The 24,933-nt window shown below is 39.0% G+C and overlaps 1 long non-coding RNA gene across 1 annotated transcript; it reads right to left on the bottom strand.

Moving 5' to 3' along the window:
* Window positions 1-1,310: 1,310 nt before the first annotated feature.
* On the bottom strand, window positions 1,311-1,868 carry LOC113120249 (uncharacterized). Its single transcript, XR_003294557.1, has 3 exons — window positions 1,671-1,868; window positions 1,508-1,582; window positions 1,311-1,365 (listed from the first exon to the last, which is right to left on the bottom strand). It is a non-coding gene; the product is annotated as an uncharacterized LOC113120249 (long non-coding RNA).
* Between the last annotated feature and the right edge of the window lie 23,065 nt (window positions 1,869-24,933).

Genomic DNA, 24,933 nt, shown 5'->3' with positions numbered 1-24,933 from the left:
CAGGATCATCCCGGTTGCTAGATGGGTGAAACTTTACTTCAGCCTTCGCTTCTCCATCTAAAAGATCATAGACGAACAAAGCTTTCTCGGCCACTGGAACCGGCCGAACGATCAAAGACCTACGTACTTCTTCAACCCAGTCTTCTGCCGTCAACAAATCAACAGACCTCCTCCCAGAAAACCTGGGACACTTTCTTTCACGTGGAACATAAACATAACGTTCAGATGCCGGGATGTTAACAGATGGACGGGCACCAACATCCAGTCTAGAACTAGCAGATTGAGCCTCATCAACAACCTCAACAGGCCTCCTTACAAGTTCTTGCCGAAGTTGCTGGTTATCGGTCTGCAATTGTTGTACCAATTCTGTCAAGACTTTAAGTTGTTCCTCCATAGCAACCTGTAACATACACACAAAAGCAAACCAGAAGACAACTGATGATAGATAAGGATCACCGCTCGTAACAAAATTAAATTCTCGGTCAGTTGCGACCACCGTTTCTTTCCCCACCCAACAAAATACACACTCTAGAACAATACAACCATTTGCACTCAGGCTTCTTTAATGTATGGGACCCTGCCGACTACGCCAAGTGTGACCTAGGCTTGCTGGTTGTTATAAAATAGTCGACGAAATTGACTACGCCACCCACAAATTCTAGGACGTGGGACCCTAACAATGATCTAATCTCTTTTTTGTTTTTTCTTTGAATCACACAGGTGGTTCAAATAAATGAACTAGAAGCCAGAGTACAAAAAGGGTTGCTTTATTTTCCAGAATGAGCAAAATTTTATCTTCTCTTAAGAGTAGAAGGACTTGGTAAAACCATCCATGACACCAAAGAAACCAATAAAAAAAATAAACTAATTACAACAATTAAACACCACTCTGAATGGATTTAAAGTAAACCAAATTAATTTCCAAAAGAAATAACACTCCAAACAAATCGAAATCTAACAACATTCAATAAGAGAAACCAATCATTAGACTGATATTCACATTAATTAAACAGAGAAATCATACTTTAACCCAAAAGAAAACATAAGAATGGCACTCAAAATAACACCCAAATCAACCTAGAATACTAAAATGGGAAATATACCACATGGGAGGAAGAAAAAAACAAACCCAAAAGTCAAACCCAATCAAAAAATATAAAGAAAATAAAAATCAAACCCAATCAAACCATTATACGTAAAACACACAAATTAAACAAGGCCTCCCAATACAGCACTCTACCATTCAAATAAAACAGGCAGATCCTGCAAAATGAATGCCACAAATAAAACAAAACAAAACAACCAAATCCCAAGTTTGGTGGGGAAAAAAAACGATGGCCACTTGCCAAAGAAGGTTTTGATGTCCTGTAATTAAAACCATTTAAATTTTATTACACACCACATTCTACATTTGACAATCCAGAAAATACTCACGTTGCTAATGTATTAATGCTCCTTTAAAGGATACTTAAAGTGTATAAGTCTTTAAAAACTAATCATTACTTACGTCCAGTGGTCGTAACAAAGCGCAAAATGACAAGTGCACTCTGCTCTCACCTCGATCATTAAAACCGGAACAATCCTACAACACATTTACTATGGTAAATGCGAATCTTACTACCAAGCATCTCCTTTACGATAAACATGATTAAAACAACAGGTTTACTCACTCCGAGTTTTCGGACACAATAGGTCAAGTCGTTCCTTCAACGCGCCAGCAGAGGAAGAAGCACAAACTCGCTCACCAAGCGTAGAACGAGAGCAAACGCTGTTTCCTTGACGCCCGCGAGACTTTATACGCCACCTACCCATTACGTCATCTACCTACCTAACCGCACAACATACTCATTCCGGTTACAATGATTTAACAAGTTTATACAATTCTTCCTCTCCTATAGTAGAGAATGAGTGGAACTGTTCCTCAGGGGGTCTATAGTGCACTGTCTGATGTGATACTGTAGCTGACGGCTGAATGGTTGCAATTTTATCTCTAATACAGTAGTATCGATCTTAGAAGTAGTTTATGAAGTCATTGCTGTGATGTTGGGAAATGCCAACACTTGTTGATGCTTTATTTTTTATTAATTTAGCCACTGTATTGAATAAATACATTGTGTTACATTTGTTTTCTTCTAAAAGAGACTAAAAGTAATCAGATCTAGCAGTTTTTATTGCTTTTCTGTAGGATAGGTTACTTTCCTGCCAAGCAATACAAAATACCTCTAGTTTTGTTTTCCTCCAGGCTGCTCTTTTTAGGGTGCGAGTGTGCTCATTATACCATGGTGTCAGACTGTTTTCCTTAACCTTCCTTAAGTGTAAAGGAGCAATTGTATTTAAAATGCTAGAAAAGAGAGAATCCATAGTTTTCGAGAATGAGTCAGTCTTTTGTTTGTTATCTGGCTCAGCTCGGTGTTCATCTTCAGTTCTCTCTTCCAGTGTTTGGAATAACGGCGTTTAAAAGAACGGCGTTAGGTAACGACGTAATTTTTTCAGTAACGGGGTAATCTAACTAATTACTTTTCCCGTCATTACAACGCCCTGAACATTAAATGTGGTGCGTTACTATGCATTGATTTAAGGAACTATGGAATTCGAGCGCACCCCTGGCTCACACAGCGAGTGAGCAGGTGGGTTAATAACGAAATAAGCGATTATGATTGGCTAAGGCAGAGTCATGTGTTTCATGGTAGCCAATCAGAGCCAGTGTTTTTACACATATGCCGACACACGCGCCAGCGCCAGCGGCGCCAAACACACACACACGCAACAGCTGCACAGAGATTCGAAGCAGCAGCAGAAATGGCAAGTCAGGAGCAATCCGATGAAAAGTTGGCATTTTCAAGGTGGAGATATAAGCGCTACTTCAAATTCGTTGTAGTCAAAGGCAGGAACGTGCATATAATGTGTACATGTAATGTGTGACACACGCACGCATTTACAAAGCTAGTGGCCCAAAACACTTTTCTTACAAAGATAATACTTGAAGTGCAGGAAAAAAACTCTTGCTGTCTTTTGACGTGCAATAAATATCGAAAGTTATGTACGAACACCTGTCTGTTCTACTCATTTCAACTGACTTGTGAAAACTGCTAAAAAAAAAAAAAAATATTTGACATATAGCAACTTTTTTTTTTTTTTTTAAGCTGTACATGTGGAAAGTGCAGTTTGATGCCAACATCGCATGTTGTTTACTTGATGTGCTTACGCGCCGATAGCTAAGTTAACAACACAGAGATATTTGAAGCAGTTTAACTCACGATCGTGACCCTTTTTCGTTGGGACTGCATTATCCTTAAACAGCCAGTAAGATGAAAATTCTAAGCTTCCTATCACTGTTTATAAGTCCTGTACAATAGGTTTAAATCCATCCATGGTTAAAAAACATTGTCATTTTGTCAAAATATCATTTTAAAAATACCTCAATTCTCAGAGATCCCCAAACGGTTTGCGCGAAGCTGTTCAAAAGATTCAGTTTTCTTAAACCCCACCTTTTGGTAGCATATTGTGTTCTGATTGGTCAACTGACATAGTCAGGTTTGATTGGTTGTTCTGCACACAACTTCATGGTAAACAATGCGTTAGCATTTTTTGGGGGTGAATTATATCTTATTCCCCTCATTGCAAAGCAAACAGTAAAATAAAAAACTTGAACAGTCTTGCTGCTTTTTCTTCTGTGTGTGTGTATTCAAGACGCGCGCTTCAGTTCAGCATGGGGGCATGGTCACATTAGATATAATGAAGGGAGACGTGAAAAACAGACATCGCGTTGTTTTATATGGATTACTTTATCACAGAATATCTGTTAGCAGCACTTATTTAGTTTTAAAGAAGACATGTCAAGCTTTTTATAGATATCTCTCTCATGTCTCTTCTTTGAGTATTCACATTTGAGTTACACTTCATTTTAATGACGTGTTTGTAAATGAAGATCAGCGCAGAGAAAGGCTGCAGACAGCACACATACTGATAAGACGCTCGGGATAAAACAAACACATAACTTCATAATCATACTTTGTGTTGTGATTCGGAGATGCTCGTTGGTCTAAATAAAGTTGGTAATGAACCCTCTTTTATGGCCAAATGCTTTGAAAATCCCGCCTTGTACTCACCGAGATTAGAAAAGCAGTCATCAGTGAAATGTTGTGAACATGCTCTGGTATTGTGGTAAAACTAAATTTTAGCCATTGGTTCTTCTGATCTTCATTCTTTGGCAGTGAAAATAAAACAAACTTGCCTTTACAATTAAAAACACACTGTCTCCTCGACATGATGCTCTCACACCAACCAGAGCGTCTGTGTGTGTGTGTGTGGGGGGGGGGGGGGGCAGGTCAGAGGTCAGTTTCTCCCAAGACGGTAGGCGGAGATTATTATTCAAAGTGTTCCTAGTGAAGTACATAGAGATGGGCAAAAGATTTGAAATCTATAACGATTCGTTTCAGCGATTCAGAGTCAACTCCTTACTTTAGAAGCCAATAACTTTATAAATCGTGTACTTTTTGGTTTAATTACTTTGCACATTGTTTACACTGATGGACAGCTACACCATACACTGTAATACAGGTAATTTTTGATTTCCCATCTGTGTGGCTCTTTAAAGGTATTTTGTCTAGTCCTGTATTTATTAAGTGTGGAGTTTCTCAAGGGAGTATTTTAGGTCCCTTGTTTTTTCTTTTATATATAAATGATCTTAAAGCAGCATGCTCAGAGGAACTTATTCTGTATGCAGATGATGCAGCGGTTTTAATATCTCATCAGGATAAGGGGGTCATTGAAGAAAAGATGACTTTGCAGCTAGAGGTGATGTCTAAATGATTTTTGGATAATAAACTATCCCTACATGCAGGAAAGACTGAGGCCACTCTTTTTGCATCTAAAATGAAATTAAATAAGGATGATACCTTTTTAATTAAGATAAATGGTAAGGCTATAGAGGTAAAATCTGTAGTAAACTATTTGGGCTGTTTAATAGATAATACATTAACTGTGATTTGATGGCTAGAAAGGCATTTACAAAAAAAAAAAAAGTGGTAAAATTAAGTTTTTGGCGAGGCAAGCCAGTTTATTAGACATTCACTCTTTAAAATTATTAGCAGGTGCCTTGATTCAACCTCATTTTGATTATGCTTCCTCCTTTTGGTATAATGGTTGATCCCAAGTTTTGAAGAATAAATTGCAAAAGGCTCAAAATAAAACAGTTCGGATAATTTTAAAAGTACATTGTAGGGCGCATTTACATAGTGAGAGTTTTAAGGAGTTGGGGATATTGACTGTGTAAAAAAGGGTGATATTTTTAAAAATGGGTCTGACACATAGGATTGTCAATAATGTGGTTTCAAGTTATTTAGAAAATTATTTTTATATGGTGAGTCAGCAACATTCATATAAAACTAGGGGTAGGGATTTTAATATTTGTCCATGTAAATTTAAGAGTTTGGTAGGGAAAAATTATTTTTTATATACTAGTGCTATAGCATGAAATAAATTACCAGTTTCAATAAAGGTAGTAAAAGATTTTTTGAGTTTTAAAAGAATGGTAAAAAGATGGCTGTTTGGTGAGGGTAGTTTTGTGGAGATTTTATTGTAAATTGTGTCATTTAGTGGGATGTTTATTGTCAGTTGTGATTTGTATTTTTGGTGAATTATCTACTATATTGTTAAAAAGTAGATTTTTATTGATTAGATAAATTAGGATTAGGAGATACTGTTTGTTCTGTCTATTCTGCACGTACACATAACCTTTATATTAACATTGAGGGCCGCAATGGAAACAAGCCAAGGGCTTTATTGTGTTTTTATCCTCGACAGTTTTTTCTAAAGTGTATGGAATACTTGTATTTTGTACAATTTTATAAACTTGTCAAATAAATTTCAATTCAATTCAATTCAACAACCAGAGATGACCTAAAACGACGGGTGCAACAGGGGAGTCCATAAGGAGTAAGGATATGGTTTCAGTGTGGTTGCCTGAGGTGAGCAGAGTTATGGGTTCAGTGGTGTGGGTGACATGTGGCAGTTCCTGGCCATTGAATGTGGTGACATGGATCTGATGAGACAAGGGAAGGACAGGAAGGTTCAGGTGACATGCAAGGACAGTGTCAATGAAATTACCTTCGGCTCCAGTGTCCAGAAGGGTGTGACAGTTCTGAGTGTGGTTGTCTCCTCCCGGGATAGTCGAGCTCAACCCACCTGCATGGGTTCGTGATCGATGACGGGACCGACTATGTTCTCTCGACTCAAGCTACCACTCTCTGGATAGTTGGGAAGACGTGAATAACTGTCTGCCTGTGTTCCTAGACGGTTAATCCGGGCATTCACACGACGAAAAACGAACACAAGGAAGGCAGAACGTGAGACACGGGAAAAAAAACAATGGGTCATCCATAACAATCATTTAGTCTAAATCCTATGTCAATGTCATTTCATTGATCTTTACAAGAGGTACTTCCTGTTTGTTGATTTTCTTTGCCACATTTCTGACATAATTTCCAGAAAGTCAAGTGATTTCAATAACTTCACACCCCTGTCTGAATTCAAATCTAATCATGTTTATGGAGTCAATATAATGCCACATATATATGCAAAATAATACATTTTTGCAAAAGAAAATAAAAGTTTTGTAAATGAAAATGAAAGTATTGAGAAAAATAAATGTGCTTTTTGCAAACAAAAATAAAGAATTGCAAAATATAAATTAAACAGCCTGAGAGCAATGATTTTGCAATACATATTTTCCATGGTCATATATACAAATTTATTTGCAACGCTGCTCTTATTTTGTGTTTCAGTCAGGTTTGAGCTTGCGATAAAGATTTCTCTTAACTCTTCATGTTTCTGAGTGTCTCACTTTGTGGCACTGTTTTGATGTGGGGGTGGAGTCAAGGGACGGGGGCGTGTACAACATGACTCCCTGGAAGTGATCGCGAGATGCAGCTCACTGATGCAGGTACTGTCATGATGATGACAGAATGTGAATCCATTTGCAGGAGTTTATTAAAGGAAGATCTTACAATCAGAGTCGTGTAACCAGGCAAAGTGTCAATACCGTAAGTGAAGTGACATGCTGACACATGTTAAATAGTCCCAAACAGGAAATGACTGTAGAAGCAGAGGGAGTGGTGAACAGTCAATACTCTGGTGAAGGCTTCCTCTGCTGGTGTGGCATTACAGATGAGAAGAGGCTTGCGAGTGGATCGTTTCTTTTTATTCACTAGCATTAAAACATTCATGTTTTCTTTTATTAACTTTATTAACAAATTTGTGTATTAGCAGTGTTTGCTCAAGTTAAGGAAGTTGTAACCATGAGCATCTGTTGTTTGTTTCTCTCAATGTACACACTTTTATAGCATTACAATGTGCATTGTTTAATTTGGTTAACTTAATGTGCATTACCAGTTTTTCTAAAATCTCTTAACTTGTGGAGGATGCCAGCTTACAGAAGCGTTCTTTGTTCAGAGTTACTGCTAGTTTTAATGTAAAATAATGCAAATAACTTTATAAACTTTAACTTACATCATTAAAAATACCTATAGTGTTTGGGTTGCTCCAGCATTTGAACCTGTAAATATGGGAAATGAGACGGTTAGATGATATACACATACGAATGTTGGACAGTGACCCATGAGATGTAGAGATTGTAATTCTTCCTTTTTAACAGCAGGTGAAGAGAATTCAGGACCAACCTTATCAACTGCGATCAAGTCATCTTCTCTTGTCTCATCTCACCAATCAGAGGCAGGTGCTGATGTATATCAAGACATGTCTCTGTTTGGCTGGGCTGTTTTGGATCTGGTTATTACTGGAGCAATCTTTGCAGATGCAATATATATTTTGTCAACTGGTCCTCCATTTGGCTTACTAGAACCTTTACATTGTCCAGGCAAAGCTGGATAAATTGGGTTGTATGGAGGAGGCATTACAGTTTTTGCTGAGTTTACTGGTTCTTGCAAATATTTTCTTTCAGCCTCAGCTTTTATATTTGTCCAATCTGGATCAAATGAATCATCAATGATTGTGTTATCTTTTTCTGAATATGTAATAGACATGGTTTTATTCAACTTGTTGAATATGCTTCAATCTGAGGCTTCATTGCTTCAAAAAGTGGAACTGGACTCCCATTTGAACCTTTCTTCAAAAACTTGGCTTGCTTCTTGTTCTTCTTTTCCAAGTACCAAGCAGATATGGTTCTGCTGTTGCAGCCAGTCTCTGTCTTGGTGGTCCACTTGGTGCATGAATTCACTGGCTTCTTCGTGTCCCGTGTATTTGTTGTTCTGTGTGTGAGTGGGCGTGACCGCTCATTATTACTGTTCAGCACTCCAGCAGATCTCATTCACTGCACCAGCTGCTGCCAATTCATTCACCTACAAAAACTCACCGCACTCTCCTCTCTTTGTCAGATCGTTGTTTTGGTGTCCACAGTGTTCGTCGTGTGCTGTACCAGTCCTGTTCCGGTTCCAAGTTCCTGTTCGCTGTTCATGTGATTCTCATCTGGATGTTCACCGTCACCTGTCTTCACCAGCACACTGACCATCTAGTCCCTGCACCACCAGCCCACCCGAACTCCAGTATTGCTCATTGACTTTTTCAATTCCTAATAAAGTGTTCACTTGCAATCTTGCTTCCGCCTCTTGAATCATGACAGCGTGTGAGTATCTGTGTGTGTGTATGCTGAAGGGATGGGTCCTCCCCTCCCCTCTCTTCCTCTCTCTCTAGCTGACAACTCAAAATAAAACAAAGAAAGATAAAGAGAACAAAGTTAAATCCTAAATATTCTTATAATTCCCTTTTTTTCTTTTTAGTCAAGCTGATCTCTCTCTTTCCCAAACCATGAACAGCTTTACTGTCAAAATCAGAAGGCGATTCTAGCCACTATGATTCATAAAGGTACCTTTTTACTTTAGCATGTTTAAATGATTTAGGGTTCTCAAAACAGCACTACCTTTAGTGCAGACCCGCCACTTTAAACCACTCCGAATCTTACAACTCATAACTTTCCCACACTTCTTCTAAATGCAGCTTTTTAGTGTAATGACATGTTTTAGAGTTTAACCTGCCCCTTTTTGCAGACTCGCCACATTCTACTACCTCACAGTAACATGAGCTAATTTCTAAATCGCATTACGGCTTATTCTCCTGAAAATTTGAATAAATGGTATTTTACTCTAAAAGATCCACTTTTATCCACTTAGAGCTTCATTCAAATATTTTGGAGGTCCACTGATCAGAACAACTCAATAAGATACATCAAATTAAATTACTTAAATTTAACTATGTCTGACACATTTATTGGCAACACAGCTGGTATTTTAAAATTACAGCAGTTCTTTTCAACAGTTTCAGTCACCGTCTCAACATCACATATGTCATCAGGCAGATTTAGATTTATTTTTAGGAAAAAGAAAAATGTCTTACCTGATGAATCGTGATAATTGAGACAAATGTCTGAAATGGAGATCCTGTTCGTGACGCCAAATGTTGATCTAAAATCAGTCTTTGTCCCTTTATTATTGACATATGTATCAGGTATAGGAGAGAAACTTGTTGTTTTTGCCAACTGTATGTTCCTTTCTCCATTTCTCTGAGGCTTTAACAGTAACCATAGATTATATACCACTGACCAAATTCCTTACAAGGTACAGAAACATGTTGGTTTGTTTAAAAGAGAATGTATACTTCATGCTGACATCAGTTGATATATGTAAACATACATACATTGGTGGAAAGAAGAAGCCACCCAATGCATCAGTGGAACACATTACATGTACACACTCCTGCATGTACACATTCTGGTATGGTCAAAATTAGCTCTTCTCCCTGTGTCTGTAATATGATCCTAACATTTTCATGCAGACTTTAACTCATGCAGTAAAACTTCATCATCCACTAAAACTTCACACATACATATTATTAAAATAAAAAATTTTTGGTCTACAATAGCATCTATAGCAACTTGGATCTATTGCTAAGAAAATATGTTAATTCCACTTAATTCCACAGTGTAAATAACAAACTACAAACTATTTTTCTTACTCTATTGGCATATAATTTGTAAAATAAGAAAAATGCACTTAAAATATTATTACTAATATTATTATTATATATATATATATATATATTTTGCCCATGAGATACCAAAAAATGATTTGCTATTAGTTCATTAATCTAACGTTCTGCCAGTAATCACTTGTGATATTATAACACTGAGAAGAATTACATCTGTATCGAGTCTGAAGTATGCAGATGGCTTTTTGGCAGCTGCTGTTTCCATGGTGTCGTAATATCAGCGCTCCATTGATAATGGCTTTTTATAGTTGTGGTGCACGTGCTTAACTCAGAGTCAGTCAACTTAGAGTTGATTAAACCAACTCATTTCAGCTGTTCTGTAACCGAAAACTCAGAGTTTCCCATCTCAGGGTAAGTCAATTCAGAGTTCAAGTTTAAACTCAGACTTGGTTGAACCTCCTTAGTGAAACGGGCCCCAGGCCAGAGGAACGACTATAACAGAAGCTTGTTTTTGAGCTATGTGACCCATTTTTGTGTTGTTTTTGAGGTTTGTGTTTGGATTATTGTACGGTTGGAAGATCCAAACATGGCCCATTATAAGATTTCTAACAGAATCAGTCACTTACTGATTTTTTATATGTTGATATTTTATATAATGCATGATGCCATGTGTCTAAACAAGATGTCCAGGATCTTCAGCAGAAATATAGGCCCACAACATCAAAAATACAGCAGTATATTTCATTGTACACATGGGGTACTTTTTATCTCTGTGTTCACCAATCCCATCTTGTTTGGAGTGTTTGCTGCTAAAAAAGCTATTTTTTTAGTTTCATCTCACCATAGAAGCCAGTCCCATTTGAAGTTCCAGTCATGTCTGATAACTGAATATGCCTTAGTTTGTTTTTAAATGAGCTAGAATAATTTTTCTTGAAGCCCTCCCAAACACCAAGGGTGACTTTTATTCTGTCTGACAATTTTTTTTTTTTAGCTTTTCTGAACCAGAGACTCAACTATTTTCTGCAATTCTTCAGCTGTGAGTCTTGAGCCACTCGAACTCTCCTTCTCACTGTGCATTAGGACGTTATAGCCACACATCCCCTTCTAGGCAGTTTCGTAACATTTTAAGTTTATTGGAAATTCTTATTTATTGCCCTGATGGTGGAAATGGAAATTTTCACTGCTCTAGCCCTTTTCTTACATTTACATAACATTTACATTTAATCATTTAGCAGACGCTTTTATCCAAAGCGACTTACAAATGAGAACAATAGAAGCAGTCAGGTCAACAAGAGAACAACAACAGTATACAAGTGCCATGACAAGTCTCAGTTAGTCTAGTATAGAACACATAGCCAGGATTTTTTTTTTATTTTTTTTTTTATAAATGAATAGACAAAAAAAGGAAAAGTGCTAGTGTTAGTTGGTTAAGTGCAGGCGAAAAAGATGAGTCTTTAGATGTTTCTTGAAAATGAGTAAAGACTCAGCTGTACGAATTGAGATTGGGAGGTCATTCCACCAGCTGGGCACAGTCCAGGAAAAGGTCAGTGAGAGTGATTTTGAACTTCTTTGGGATGGTACCACAAGGCGTCGTTCACTTGCAGAGGGCAAACTTCTGGAGGGCACATAAGATTTAAACAATTAGTTTAGGTAAGTTGGTGCCATGCCAGTGGTCGTCTTGTAGGCTAGCATCAGTACCTTGAATTTTATGCAAGCAGCTACTGATAGCCAGTGTAACCTGATGAGGAGAAGGAGTAACGTGAGCTTTTTTTGGCTCATTGAAGACAACCCTCGCTGCTACATTCTGGATCAATTGCAGAGGCTTGACAGTACATGCAAGAAGGCCCGCCAGGAGAGCATTACAATAGTCCAGTCTGGAGAGAACAAGAGCTTGGACAAGAAGTTGGGTTGCTTGCTCTGACAGGAAGGGTCTAATCTTCCTAATGTTGTATAAGGCAAACCTGCAGGACCGGGTAGTTGTAGCATTGTGGTCTGTGAAGCTTAACTGATGATCCATCACAACTCCTAGGTTTCTGGCTGTCCTTAAAGGAGTAATGGTTGATGAACCCAGCAGTATAGAGAAGTTGTGATGAAACGATGGGTTAGCTGGAAATTACCAGGAGTTCTATCTTCGTAATGTTAAGCTGAAGGTGATGGTCATTCATCCAGCTAGAAATGTCACTCAGACAGGCTGAAATACGAGCAGCTACCGTCGGGTCATCTGGTTGGAATGAGAAGTAGAGTTGGGTGTCATCAGCGTAGCAGTGATAAGAAAAGCCATGCTTCTGAATGACAGATCCTAATGACGTCATGTAGATGGAGAAGAAAAGTGGTCCAAGTACTGAGCCTTGAGGAACCCCAGTAGCAAGGTGGTGTGACTTTGAAACATCACCCCTCCAAGGCACACTGAAGGATCTGTCAGAGAGGTAGGACTTAACCCACAGGAGTGCTGTTCCAGAGATGCCCATCTTTCTGAGGGTGGACAGGGGAATCTGGTGATTAACAGTGTCAAAAGCAGCAGACAGGTCCAGTAAGATGAGTACCGAGGATTTTGAAGCTGCTCTTGCTAGTCGCATGGCTTCAGTAACTGAGAGCAGAGCAGTCTCAGTTGAGTGGCCACTTTTGAAGCCAGATTGGTTGCTGTCCAGGAGGTTGTTCTGTACAAGGAACATAGAAAGCTGGTTGAACACAGCTCCCTCAAGTGTCTTTGCAATGAATGGAAGAAGGGATACCGGTCTGTAGTTGTCAAGAAGCGCTGGATTTAGAGATGTTTTCTTAAGCAGTTGGCTTACCCGAGCCTGCTTGAATGCTGAGGGAAATGTTCCAGAGTGAAGAGAGGAGTTGATAATGTGAGTAAGTGAAGGTATGACTGAAGAAGAGATCGCTTGAAGGAGGTGAGTCGGGATCGGATCAAGTGGACAAATAGTAGGATGATTGGACAGGAGAAGTTTGGAGACGTCCATCCCTGAGAGTGGGGAGAAGGAGGAGAAAGAGTGTGCGTCGGTCATTGTGAAGTTGTCCTCAGTCTGCTTTGTGGAGAATTGGTCACTGATGGATCTTGTCTTATTTGTGAAGAAAACTGCGAAGTCGTCCACTGTAAGAGTCGATGGAGGAGGTGGTGGTGGCGGATTAAGAAGAGAAGAGAAAGTCTTGAAGAGTGTAGAGAAGTGAAGTGGCTTTAAGAAGCCAATTTTTGAAGCTCAATTATCTTATGCTGCACAGAAATATATTCTTTGGGTTTTGTAATTGTGATGGATGATTAAGGGAATTTATATTTATATTTTTGTGATAATTTCATGTTGATAATCAACCTGGAGTGCTCAAAATTGTGAATATGAATGGGAATATACTTCAGAAATATTTTACTCATAAAAATTTGAAGGGGTGCCAACAATTGTGTCCAACGTGTATTTGAGAAAAACATTTATTTCATAATGATATTTCCCCCCATTTTAAATTCTTATTATACAATGAAAGGTTAGATTTTTGTGATTTTTTTAAATAAAAGAACAAGAGGATTACCAACACATATTAATTTTCACAGCCGCCTTTGATCATATTAACCAAGGGTGCCTATATTTTTGTCCATGACTAAAAAAAGAGTCTAATGGGTGAAGATGGCAGACGACTGTACATTCACGATGGACGTATGCGCAACTTGACATTTTACAATTGCATATGGCATTAGACTTTACATATAGTATGGTTTTGTGTAATATGAATAGACCCAAGCAATTCACAGATAATGCCAGATAATCACTTTACTTCTACCATAATTTTAACAGACTTGGATCATTTGTGATTCTGGCCGTCATTCTTTCTTGCATTTTCTTGAGCCTTCACTTTGCCAGTTATAAACTATATATTGTTAGTTGCCTGGATAGCCCACAGTCATTATGCTACACCATATCGTCCTCTTCTGGATGAAAAATGATCTGCAGTACATTTTGCCATTTTTGAAAGTTAGATTTACTTCTGTGGTTATTTTGGTGGAAGTAACTCAGAATTAATACAGGAGTAATGTAACGCATTACAATTCTGAGACAATAATATTTTAAGGTAAGGAATTACTTTTAAATGACAGATACAAGTAATCTATAATGTATTACAGTTTGGAAGTAACTTGCACAACACTAAGCAAGCCAGAGGCGACAGCGGCAAGGAACCGAAACTCCATCAGTGACAGAATTATATTAGCTTAAATTCTGAATCTGGCAGAATATCAGTGCTTGGTATTACTAGATCTCAGTGCTCCGTTTGAAACTGTTGATTATAGCATACTATAGATCTCAATTTTCAGTTTCGATGATTGATTGTCGTTTAAATTAATGACCAATTAATCAATTAATCATTAACCTTAATGCTGCAAAATGTATCTATTGCAGGCAGCAGTCACTGGCATGACAGGATGTGCAAAACCAACACACACACAAAACGCTTTCTCACTTGATTTAATGTTTTAGTATGACTAAAATGCTAGTAGCAGGAGTATAAAATGAATAGATGTGATTATGATCATTTGATCAATGAAGAGAGCGCGCCATACGTTTGAGATCAATTTACTTTGTTGACTGTTCTGGTAGGCCTATTTGTTTTTTGAAAATCCGTCATATAGTGCATTAGATTGTGACAGTCATGGCCGTTGCCAGGCTTTGAAAATTAGTGAGGTCCAGGGGGTTTCTAATAATAAACCCCTTATTATAGAATTGTGCTATAATAATCCCTTTAAATAAAACTAGTCATATACACTAACACTAGCAGAAACAGAAATATAGACGTCTTTGGAGGGGTGCTCATTTTTAAATCATACCCTATTTATTGCATCAAAGTTTGTTAATACTTTACTATATTTATGGGGTGGCTAATTTTATCAGCTGTTTATTATTCATGCAACCATACATATCGCTGTAATAGTTTTTATTTATAACCATTATATAGCTTATAACTATGTCTATTGCTCTTATGAATGTTTATAACATGATTTGTGAAAGTTTAACTACTATACTGAATTGACTTCTTAATGGCTGGTGTTTACGTATTTCATTTCATTCTGTACCCTAAGTTACTTGTTCTAAAGATTTCTGCACTAGTGTTAGACAGCATTTTGATTGCGTTGATAACGTTTCTGACATCTTATATCTTTTTTTTTCTTACCGAATGTCATATCTTGTCAGCAATACCCTGTCCCTGGACTTTATAAGACCATCGCTGATCATCGCCTCTAGTTCCGGAGAAGCTAAACCGTTTGTCATACATATTTTGATGGGATCGACCCGGATTTGAATCCGCCATTAGGCCAACTTTTTTCTCCCTTTTCAAATCACATCAGAAAAGCATTTATTTTCAATGAAAATGAAGTAAATAATGAAAAATTTACAAATAAAGTATTGGGTAGGGTAAGGGTAGATGCAAGGAGGGCTTTATTAAGATTATTGTAATGCTTTATTGGGTGGTTGTTCTGCACGCTTAGTAAACAAACTACAGCTAGTCCAAAATGCAGCAGCAAGCGTTCTTACTAGAACCAGGAAGTATGAGTCTGTTTCTCTCTTATTGCGAGGTCACCATAGCCACCAGATCCAGTCTGTATCCAGATTAGAGGGTCAATGCAGTCACCCGGATCCAGTACGTATCCAGACCAGATGGTGGATCAGCACCTAGAAAGGACCTCTACTGCCCTGAAAGACAGCGGAGACCAGGACAACTAGAGCCCCAGATACAGATCCCCTGTAAAGACCTTGTCTCAGAGGAGCACCAGGACAAGACCACAGGAAACAGATGATTCTTCTGCACAATCTGACTTTGCTGCAGTCTGGAATTGAACTACTGGTTTCGTCTGGTCAGAGGAGAACTGACCCCCAACTGAGCCTGGTTTCTTCCAAGGTTTTTTCTCCATTCTGTCACCGATGGCATTTCGGTTCCTTGCCCCTGTCGCCTCTGGCTTGTTTAGTTGGGGTCACTTCATCTACAGCGATATCATTGACTTGATTGCAAATAAATGCACAGACACTATTTAAACTGAACAGAGATGACATCACTGAATTCAATGATGAACTGCCTTTAACTATCATTCTGCTTTACTGAAACACTAATGAATGTTTTCCTAATGAATGTTGTTCAATTGCTTTGATGCAATGCATTTTGTTTAAAGCGCTATATAAATAAAGGTGACTTGGCTTGACTTGACTTTATGATCCCAGTAAGGTGGCATCCATTTAATAATTCTAATTAAAATAAAAATTTACACTCATTAATTATTGCATACTGTTTTATACAGTAATGTATTACAATACTGAGGTGCAGATAATAGCCACTATTTGCAATAGGTATTATAGAAAAAAATAGCAGAAAAACCTGCTATTTTAACATCTATAGCTATTTGCACTTAGTGTAAATAGCCACTGCTGGACTAATGCCAGCGATGCAATGTTGACAGATATTGCTATTAAAATAAATAAAAATCTATAAATAAATAAATTATTTCAAATATTTTGGAAATTAGATATGATAAAGATATCGCTGACCCTAAACTGCAACTTCCTACTTTATTAACTTTTTAAAGTGTCAAATTAAGTGAAAAAACAAGTTGAAAAAACATTTATAATAGCTGGATCTGGATCATGCTCTTGCTCACAACACTCTGAAGACTTGATCACTTCGGAATTGTCTCGTAGCGATCATTTTCACACCACGGATGCTAAACATTCTGAATTATACATGCAGACATTCATATGAGGCAGTGGTTCCCAAATTTTTTCATCTATGGGCCCACACAACCACACACATATGTTTGCGCGGCCCACTGCAAAAAAAAATTTACTGACCCTGCTATTGTTGGGTTAATAACTTAGTACTCAGATGCTAGATTGTTAACTGTATTTACTGAATGAACTATGGCTGTGTGATACGGACAAAAAAAAAAAAAACTATCACAGTTTCTTTGATAAATTTTGAGATTTCGATTTTAATTACAATTTTGACACACACGGATATGCTTTACAGTCATAAATCCATTCAGGATGATTTTCCATATAACATATTTCCAAAAGAAAAGCAATTAGAGCTTTATCAAAAAGTTCTAACATCTCTAGAAAAGACATGTCAAAATAATCACTATAGTACAGGTGTAACAAAATGTATATCAATCAATCAATCAATCAATCACCTTTATTTATATAGTGCTTTAAACAAAATACATTGCGCCAAAGCACTGAACAACATTCATTTGGAAAACAGTGTCTCAATAATGCAAAATGATAGTTAAAGGCAGTTCATCATTGAATTCAGTTATGTCATCTCTGTTCAGTTTAAATAGTGTCTGTTTTAATTTGCAATCAAGTCAATGATATCGCTGTAGATGAAGTGACCCCAACTAAGCAAGCCAGAGGCGACAGCGGCAAGGAACCGAAACTCCATCGGTGACAGAATGGAGAAAAAAACCTTGGGAGAAACAAGGCTCAGTTGGGGGGTCAGTTCTCCTCTGACCAGACGAAACCAGTAGTTCAATTCCAGGCTGCAGCAAAGTCAGATTGTGCAGAAGAATCATCTGTTTCCTGTGGTCTTGTCCTGGTGCTCCTCTGAGACAAGGTCTTTACAGGGGATCTGTATCTGGGCTCTAGTTGTCCTGGTCACCGCTGTCTTTCAGGGTAGTAGAGGTCCTTTCTAGGTGCTGATCCACCATCTGGTCTGGATACGTACTGGATCCGGGTGACTGCAGTGACCCTCTGATCTGGACACAGACTGGATCTGGTGGCCACGGTGACCTCGGAACAAGAGATCCGAGCACGTTATAGACTGCACGTTATTATTACAAAGGCGCATCACAAACAGTGTGTGAACCTGGAGTTTGGCAGATGCCCAGTCTGTTCTGTTCTCGCGCCAGGCGCGTTGCATTCTGATTGGATCATTGGACAGCATACTGCGGGAGGTCAGGTCCGCGGAAAATCATGCTATAAAACCATTTAGAAATCGTGCACGCTCAAAACGTGATTTTATGACAATTTCTATTAATTGCACAGCCCTAGAATGAACAGACAATGAACAGAAAATAACTCGGGCTGGCACCTCTCAGAAAAACGGGAAAACCAGATCCAGGCAGAGCTTGGCAGGGGGTAGACAGTCAGCAGAGCAAGCAGTCAGGAGGAAACATGTTGACAGCCATTTATGTTGACGTTGTTGACCGCCTTCATTTAAGCATGTTTGAATTTGTTGTTCTGTAGCATATGCAGCAAAAATATAAAAAGGTGGTTTATTCCTTAGTTATAGTTTAATATTTACTTTTTGTTATTTAATTACAATATATATATAAAATGGTGTTATTATGTTATGACTTAGACATTTTTACATATATTAACAATATTATTATTTCTTTATTTCTTTTAATAGTAATTGGCGGCCCACCTGCAGTACCACCGGCCAACAGGTTAAAAACCACTGATATGAGGAGTTTAGCAGCAAATTAATCAGTCAGAGAACAAATTTTATTTTTGCACATTAAAAATTTACGGTGACCTCATATCTTGCTACGGCCTTGGTGACAGTGCATGATGAGCAAGCACGGCTTTGGCTGGATTTATTTGGAGGATATTGCTCACATCTCATTCGGCACAAATCCAAATGTTTCCAATTATTTTATTCGCAATGTATTTGAATGTTAATCTATTATTTATGATGTACTAGGCTTGTACTTTACAAGCATTCACATATAAATGAAAAATTAAATATGACTGGTTATTATTATTAATATTTACTTGGAATGTGATGACTTTTGTGGAACTTGCCATGTGAGATTTTCTTTTCTAGCTAGACCAGTGTTTTTAATAACAACTCGAACAGTTTATCAGGTGAATAAAAGGCTGAATCACTTTACTTTTATTCTTTTCTCTGAGTTAAATTTTATTTATTTTGCATATGCCTTTATCCTAAGTGACTTACAAATGAGTTCAATAGATGCAACAAGTCCTGGATAGTCTAATGGGAAGAGAATGTATGAGAGTATGAAAGAGAATTATTAAGAAATTATATTGTACCTTATACCGGATATAAACTAGAATAGTAAAATAATATAACGTAAATGTCTCAAAAGAAGTCAAAGGGTTAAAGCAATATTTCATTAAATCAAACAAACTCATATTGTCCTCTAACATCTGTAACACGACATCAAAAACTAGGAAACAAAGCACAAGGCCTAACGATTACGATTAGATGGGAAAATACTATAAAAATATCAGTGAAACAAAATTGTTAACCACACCAAAATGGATCATGAAAGCACCAAAAAGTGCTTATATTTAGTTATCAGTGCAAGAAAAACTGTAAAGCAATGTTTACAAAATTATGTCACGAGTTATTTTTCTATATTTATATGATAATTTTCTTAGTGTTTTGGGTTCTTCAGTTACATAGGGATGTTTTTACAAAAAATCCTTAATATTTTGTGTCTGTTCAGCCTTTTCAAGAGAGTGTACAACTTCAAACTTTACTGAATGTTTAGTTTTTAGAGAACTGGCTAGATGTGTTCCAGTTGTAATAGTTGTGTTGACGATTCATTAATTGTAATAATATGGAAATGGACAATTGTCCAAAAAAGAAATACCTAGTCAAATGCTTTCAAGTAGAAATTTTATTAATTTGATTTTATTTATTCCTATAAATGCTGAATGTTGGCCTTTCTTAGAAAGAAGGCCTCGTCCACAGTCATATAAAGTTGAACAAACTGAAACAAACAAACAAAATGTGTACAACGTCATCTGTAATCGTGATCATCTGACTTAGTAAAATGACAGTCACAGTAGATCGAGAAGGGGTTTTTCTGTATATGCATTATGACCCTTTTCTTAAATGACGTATTGAAATGTAGATAGTTATCTGGTTTCATTGTAATTAAAAATAAATAAATAAATAAATAAATAAAATCCCTTTCTTAAAAGCAACATGTCAAACTTATTTGGTGGCCTGTTTCTCATTTCATGGTGTTCTGATCACATATTTAAAAGACTTATAAAAGTAGCGTGAACCTTCATAAAAGTATACTAAAGTAGACATTATAAAACAAAGAGAACCTATTAATGACTTTGTTAGAACACTAAATATGACGATCTTCTTGAATGGTGTCATTGAGCGTGTGTGGAGCTGTTTGGAATACTTTAAAAAGAATCACGTTTTAAAAACATTGCAACAACCAAATTTTTCAAAAGGAGCTTCTGTAATATTATGTTTTGGCATCATATTTGCTAGGAATTAATTTAATCTTTGTAAAAAAAAAAAAAAAAAAAAGTTAAGTCATATATATGAAACAATCCACCTTAAAATGTAACACAGGTTTTAACGGAGTAGGTATTTTCTACCACAAGACATTGTAATTTGGAGTCAGAGATGGTTGGATCCATATGCAGAATTTTATTAAGAGAATGGTCAAACAGGCAGAGATCAGAAAAAGGCATCAGGTATGTTAGGGGATATCCAAAATCAGAACCAGTAACAAGCAGAGGTCGGGGCAGGCAGCAGAGAATCACAGTCCGTATAAACAAACACGGAAGGAACAAACACAAGGAGAAACGCTCGGAATTGACAGACTAGGCTAGAACAAGACTTCAAAATCATTGAGTGTCCAAACACAGCTTATATAGGGAAGTGGTAATGGGGAACACCTGGTGGTGATTAGCCCTAAGAATGGGATTATTGGAAATGGAGTTGGAAATGGTAATACAAGATGCCAGAGTCCTGAGTGGAGTGCCCTCTATTGGAGTTCTTGGGCACTCCAGCTGACGATCGTCACAGACACAACAGGTATCCAAAAAATGTGTGTCACTGCGACATGAACATTTTTGGGGAAAAAAATTCAGGTGTCTGTAGTTGACTTAAACATTTTCAATGAACCAGAACTTTATGGGGGTCGGTGCCTACAAAAGTCATACAATCTCTCTTCAAAGACCAGCATAAAAAGGAGCACTATACAAAGTTGATACATCACATTTTGTAACTTTCTACATATATTTTCAGTAGATAACCAATAGTATATTGACAGTACATGATATTTATCACAGAGAGCTGCACGGTACAACCGTCTTGACTCCCTCTGCTGAAATTATGTGACCTAGGTATGTGATGTTGCATTGCATGAAGTTGCATTTTCCAAGATTAAGGGTAAATCCAGCGTCATGTAAACATTGAAATACGAGGGTGAGATCGTAGATGTGCTCCTCTTCGTTTTGGAGTACACTACTACATTATCTATATACACCAGTCTCTGAAAAGAGGCAGCTGAGTTTTTGAGGCCGAAAGGTAACCGCAATAATTCAAATAAGCCTGCAGATGTCACAAACGCGGTTTTCTGTACACTATCCTCCTCCATCTCAAGTTGCCAGTAGCCACTTTTAAGATCTAGTGTACTAAAAACAGTAGCACCATGGAATGACTCCAATATTTCCTGAATTTGTGGCATGGGGTATGCATCAAGATGGGTTTTGGAGTTTAAGCCTCTTTAATCAATGCACAACCTAGAACTTCCATCCTTCTTGGGGACAACAACAACTGGAGATGCCCATGGGGAAATAGAAGGTTGATATTTTTGTCCAGCAGTTCCTGGATTTCATTGTCAACATACTTTTGTTTGTCCATTGAGAGTTTGTATGCCCTTTTTCTGACTGGGAGTTCATCCGTGGTTATAATTCTATGCTTAACTATCTTTGTATGCCCAACCTCTGTAGAGCAGACAGAAGGTCAGTCCATCAACAAATTCTCCAATCTTTCCTTGAATGGTGGTGTAGTCTCTGCCTTACTTGTTAAAAGTTGTATGGACTCAAGTACGGTGTCATCAATATTAGGTGTGGGTATAGCCAAGTAGAAGTAGACTGAAGAATTAGAATCTTGCGTCACAAATGGGAAAAACTGGTTAGTGCCCTGGCCACTTGCAGAAGGTAAACCATACTGGGCTTTACTAAAATCCAAAACAACTCCAGACTGTGACAAAAAATCCATTCCTAAAATGACTGGTACTGTTAAATCTCTGTCTTTCAGGATAAACAGTGTTAAGGTAAATGGCTGACCCTGCACCTTACCTTGCCATATCACTTTTCTAGTTGCTGCCTGCTTCTGCCCATTAGCCAACATAAAGGTTTGGCCCTTACTTGACTTATTGACTTATTTCACCCTTGTTCAGTTGTTTCCAGACTGATTCTTAGATTAAGGACAATGAACTACCAGTGTCCACCATGGCCAACAGAAAACGATCACATAAGATAATAGGTACGTTGACTGTCTTTGTTACAGTTGGACACTGCACTTCAATGGACTGCATCACTCTAGTACTAGCCGGCGTTTGTTTTCTCTTTTGCTCTTCTGAATGAACCTGATTCCAGTATTTCTTGGCTTCATCAAAGTCACATTCAATTTGCGGCCCAATTCTGACCAGCTCACCAACATTTGCCACAGTACCTCTTAACAGACTAGCCAGGTGAGGATTGCAGTTACGCAATATGGCCTGTACAATGTCCTTCTCCGGCATATTCTTTCTCCATCTCAAACACAAAGCTCGATAATGAAAAGCAAAGTCTCTTATGCTTTCTTTGGCCCCTTGTTTTCTCTCCACCAATCGTCTTGATGCCTTCGCTCAGAAAAGGCAAGGATCAGTATCAGCAAACACTACAGTAGAGGTAATCAGAATCGTCGTCAAACACAGGCAATAGATCGGGGTAGCAAGCAATATTCAGAGTCCAGTAAACAATCTAAGGTCAAGAGGTGGGCAGCAATGGTTCAAGAGACGGTAAACAAACAGAACTGGTAAACAGGAAAACAAACACGGGAAATAACGCTTGGAAATGTCAGCCGGAGCAAAACAAGACTTTGCGTTAGGCTGATGGAGTGGTGCAGCTTATATAGAATATCAAATAAGCTGCACCTGTGTGATGATCAGAGTCCGAAGCACGGGATGATGGGTAATGTAGTGTGAATCAGTTTAAGTGATAGTGTGGATGCGTGAGAGTCAATATTCGGGAGACTGAGCCCTCTGCTGGCCAGTAGCGGGAATCACGGGGTTCGTCTCCGTGACAGAGCCCCCTCCCTGCGAGCGACTCCTGGCGCAAGATGGTAGACGACGTCGGGGTCTACCGTGTGGTCGAGGGGCCGGTCTCTCCGGATGTAACCGATGGAACTCAGTGATGAGGTTGGGGTCTAGTATGTTGTCAGCATTGACCCAGGATTGTTCCTCCGGACCGTACCCCTCCCAGTCAACCAGATATTGCAGGATGCGTCCACGACACCTGGAGTTAAGAAGTTCTCGCACCTGGTAAGTTTCCTCAGTCTCAATCTGGACGGGCTGGGGACTCTGCTCACGGGACCTCCCCTCTCCCTCTTCTCCAGGGGCCACAGCGGGCTTGAGCAGAGATACATGAAAAGTGGGAGAAATGCGATAGGTGTCAGGTAATGCAAGACGGAATGAAACAGGAGTGATCTGATGTGTAATCTTGAATGGACCCACGTACCTCGGACTTAACTTCTTGCAGGGTAGTCGGAGACGGAGACCTCGGGTAGAGAGCCACACCCATTGTCCGGGTTGGTATACAGGCCCAGGACGCCGACGGGTGTCAGCATGTTCCTTTTGATGGCGGATGGCTCGTTGAAGATGTACGTGAGCTTGGTTCCATGTCTCTTCACTGCGTTGCAACCAGTCCGTGATGGCGGGTACGTCGGTGGGTTCCCCGGACCAGGGAAACATGGGAGGCTGATAGCCTAGGATGCACTTAAAGGGAGTTATACCAGTAGCTGGCTTGACCAGGGAGTTCTGTGCGTACTCAGCCCAAAGGAGGTACCGTGCCCAATTTTCTTGGTTGGAACTACAGTATGATCTCAGGAACCGGGTGAGTTCCTGATTGAGTCTTTCGACCTGACCGTTGGATTGAGGGTGGTAACTGGAGGTCAGGCTTACGTTTACGTCAAGGGCTTGGAAGAAGGCTTTCCAGAGACGGGATGTGAATTGAGGACCTCTATCGGAGACGATATCTTCCGGTAGTCCGTAGAGACGGAAGACCCAGTTACAGAGTAGTTCGGCTGTTTGCAGGGCAGTAGGCAGTTTGGGCAGAGGAATCAGGCGACAGGCTTTGGAGAATCGATCAATCACAGTAAGAATAACAGTGTTACCTTGAGAGACAGGTAGGTCAGTGATAAAGTCTATTGCCAGGTGAGACCAAGGTCATTGTGGGATGGGGAGTGGTTGGAGTAATACGGCTGGCAATTGGCGGGGAGTCTTGTGTGCATTACAGGTTTGGCATTGTTGGATGAAGGCTATGGTGTCTTTGGGTAATGATTCCCACCAGAACCAGTTCTGAAGCAGATGAATGGTAGCCGTGATACCTGGATGGCCGGATGCGGGCAAACAGTGCGTGTGGTTGAGTATTTGATCGCGTAGAGTGGGTGGTACGTAAACCTTATCAGGAGGACAAGTTGTTGGAGGTGCATGTTGAGAGTTGTGCTGTTGGATAAGTGTCATGATGTCCCATTGTACGGGTGCAATGATTACCTTGAAAGGGAGTATAGGTTCAGGTTCGGAGGAGATCTGTTCATCTTCGTGAATACGGGATAGCGCATCTGCCTTTGAGTTCTTGGAGCCCGGACGGTAGGTGACTGAGAAGTCGAATCGGGAGAAAAACAATGACCATCTTGCCTGCCGTGGATTGAGGCACTTGGCTGAGTGCAAATACTCAAGGTTCTTATGATCTGTTAGTACAGTGAAAGGAAAGTTGGCCCCTCCAGCCAGTGTCTCCTCTCCTCGAAGGACGCCTTCATAGCGAGGAGTTCACGATCTCCTACATCGTAGTTACATTCAGCAGCATTGAGTTTGCGGGAGTAAACGGCACATGGGTGGAGTTTACCAGTAGAACTCTGGCATTGAGAGAGAATAGCCCTGATACCAGTGTTGGAGGCGTCCACTTCGACGAGGAA

Source organism: Carassius auratus, chromosome 19 (genome assembly GCF_003368295.1).
Source record: "Carassius auratus strain Wakin chromosome 19, ASM336829v1, whole genome shotgun sequence".
Lineage (NCBI taxonomy): Eukaryota > Metazoa > Chordata > Actinopteri > Cypriniformes > Cyprinidae > Carassius > Carassius auratus.
The sequence above is the reverse complement of the archived record's forward strand: the minus strand, read 5'-3'. Positions and strand labels throughout refer to the sequence as shown.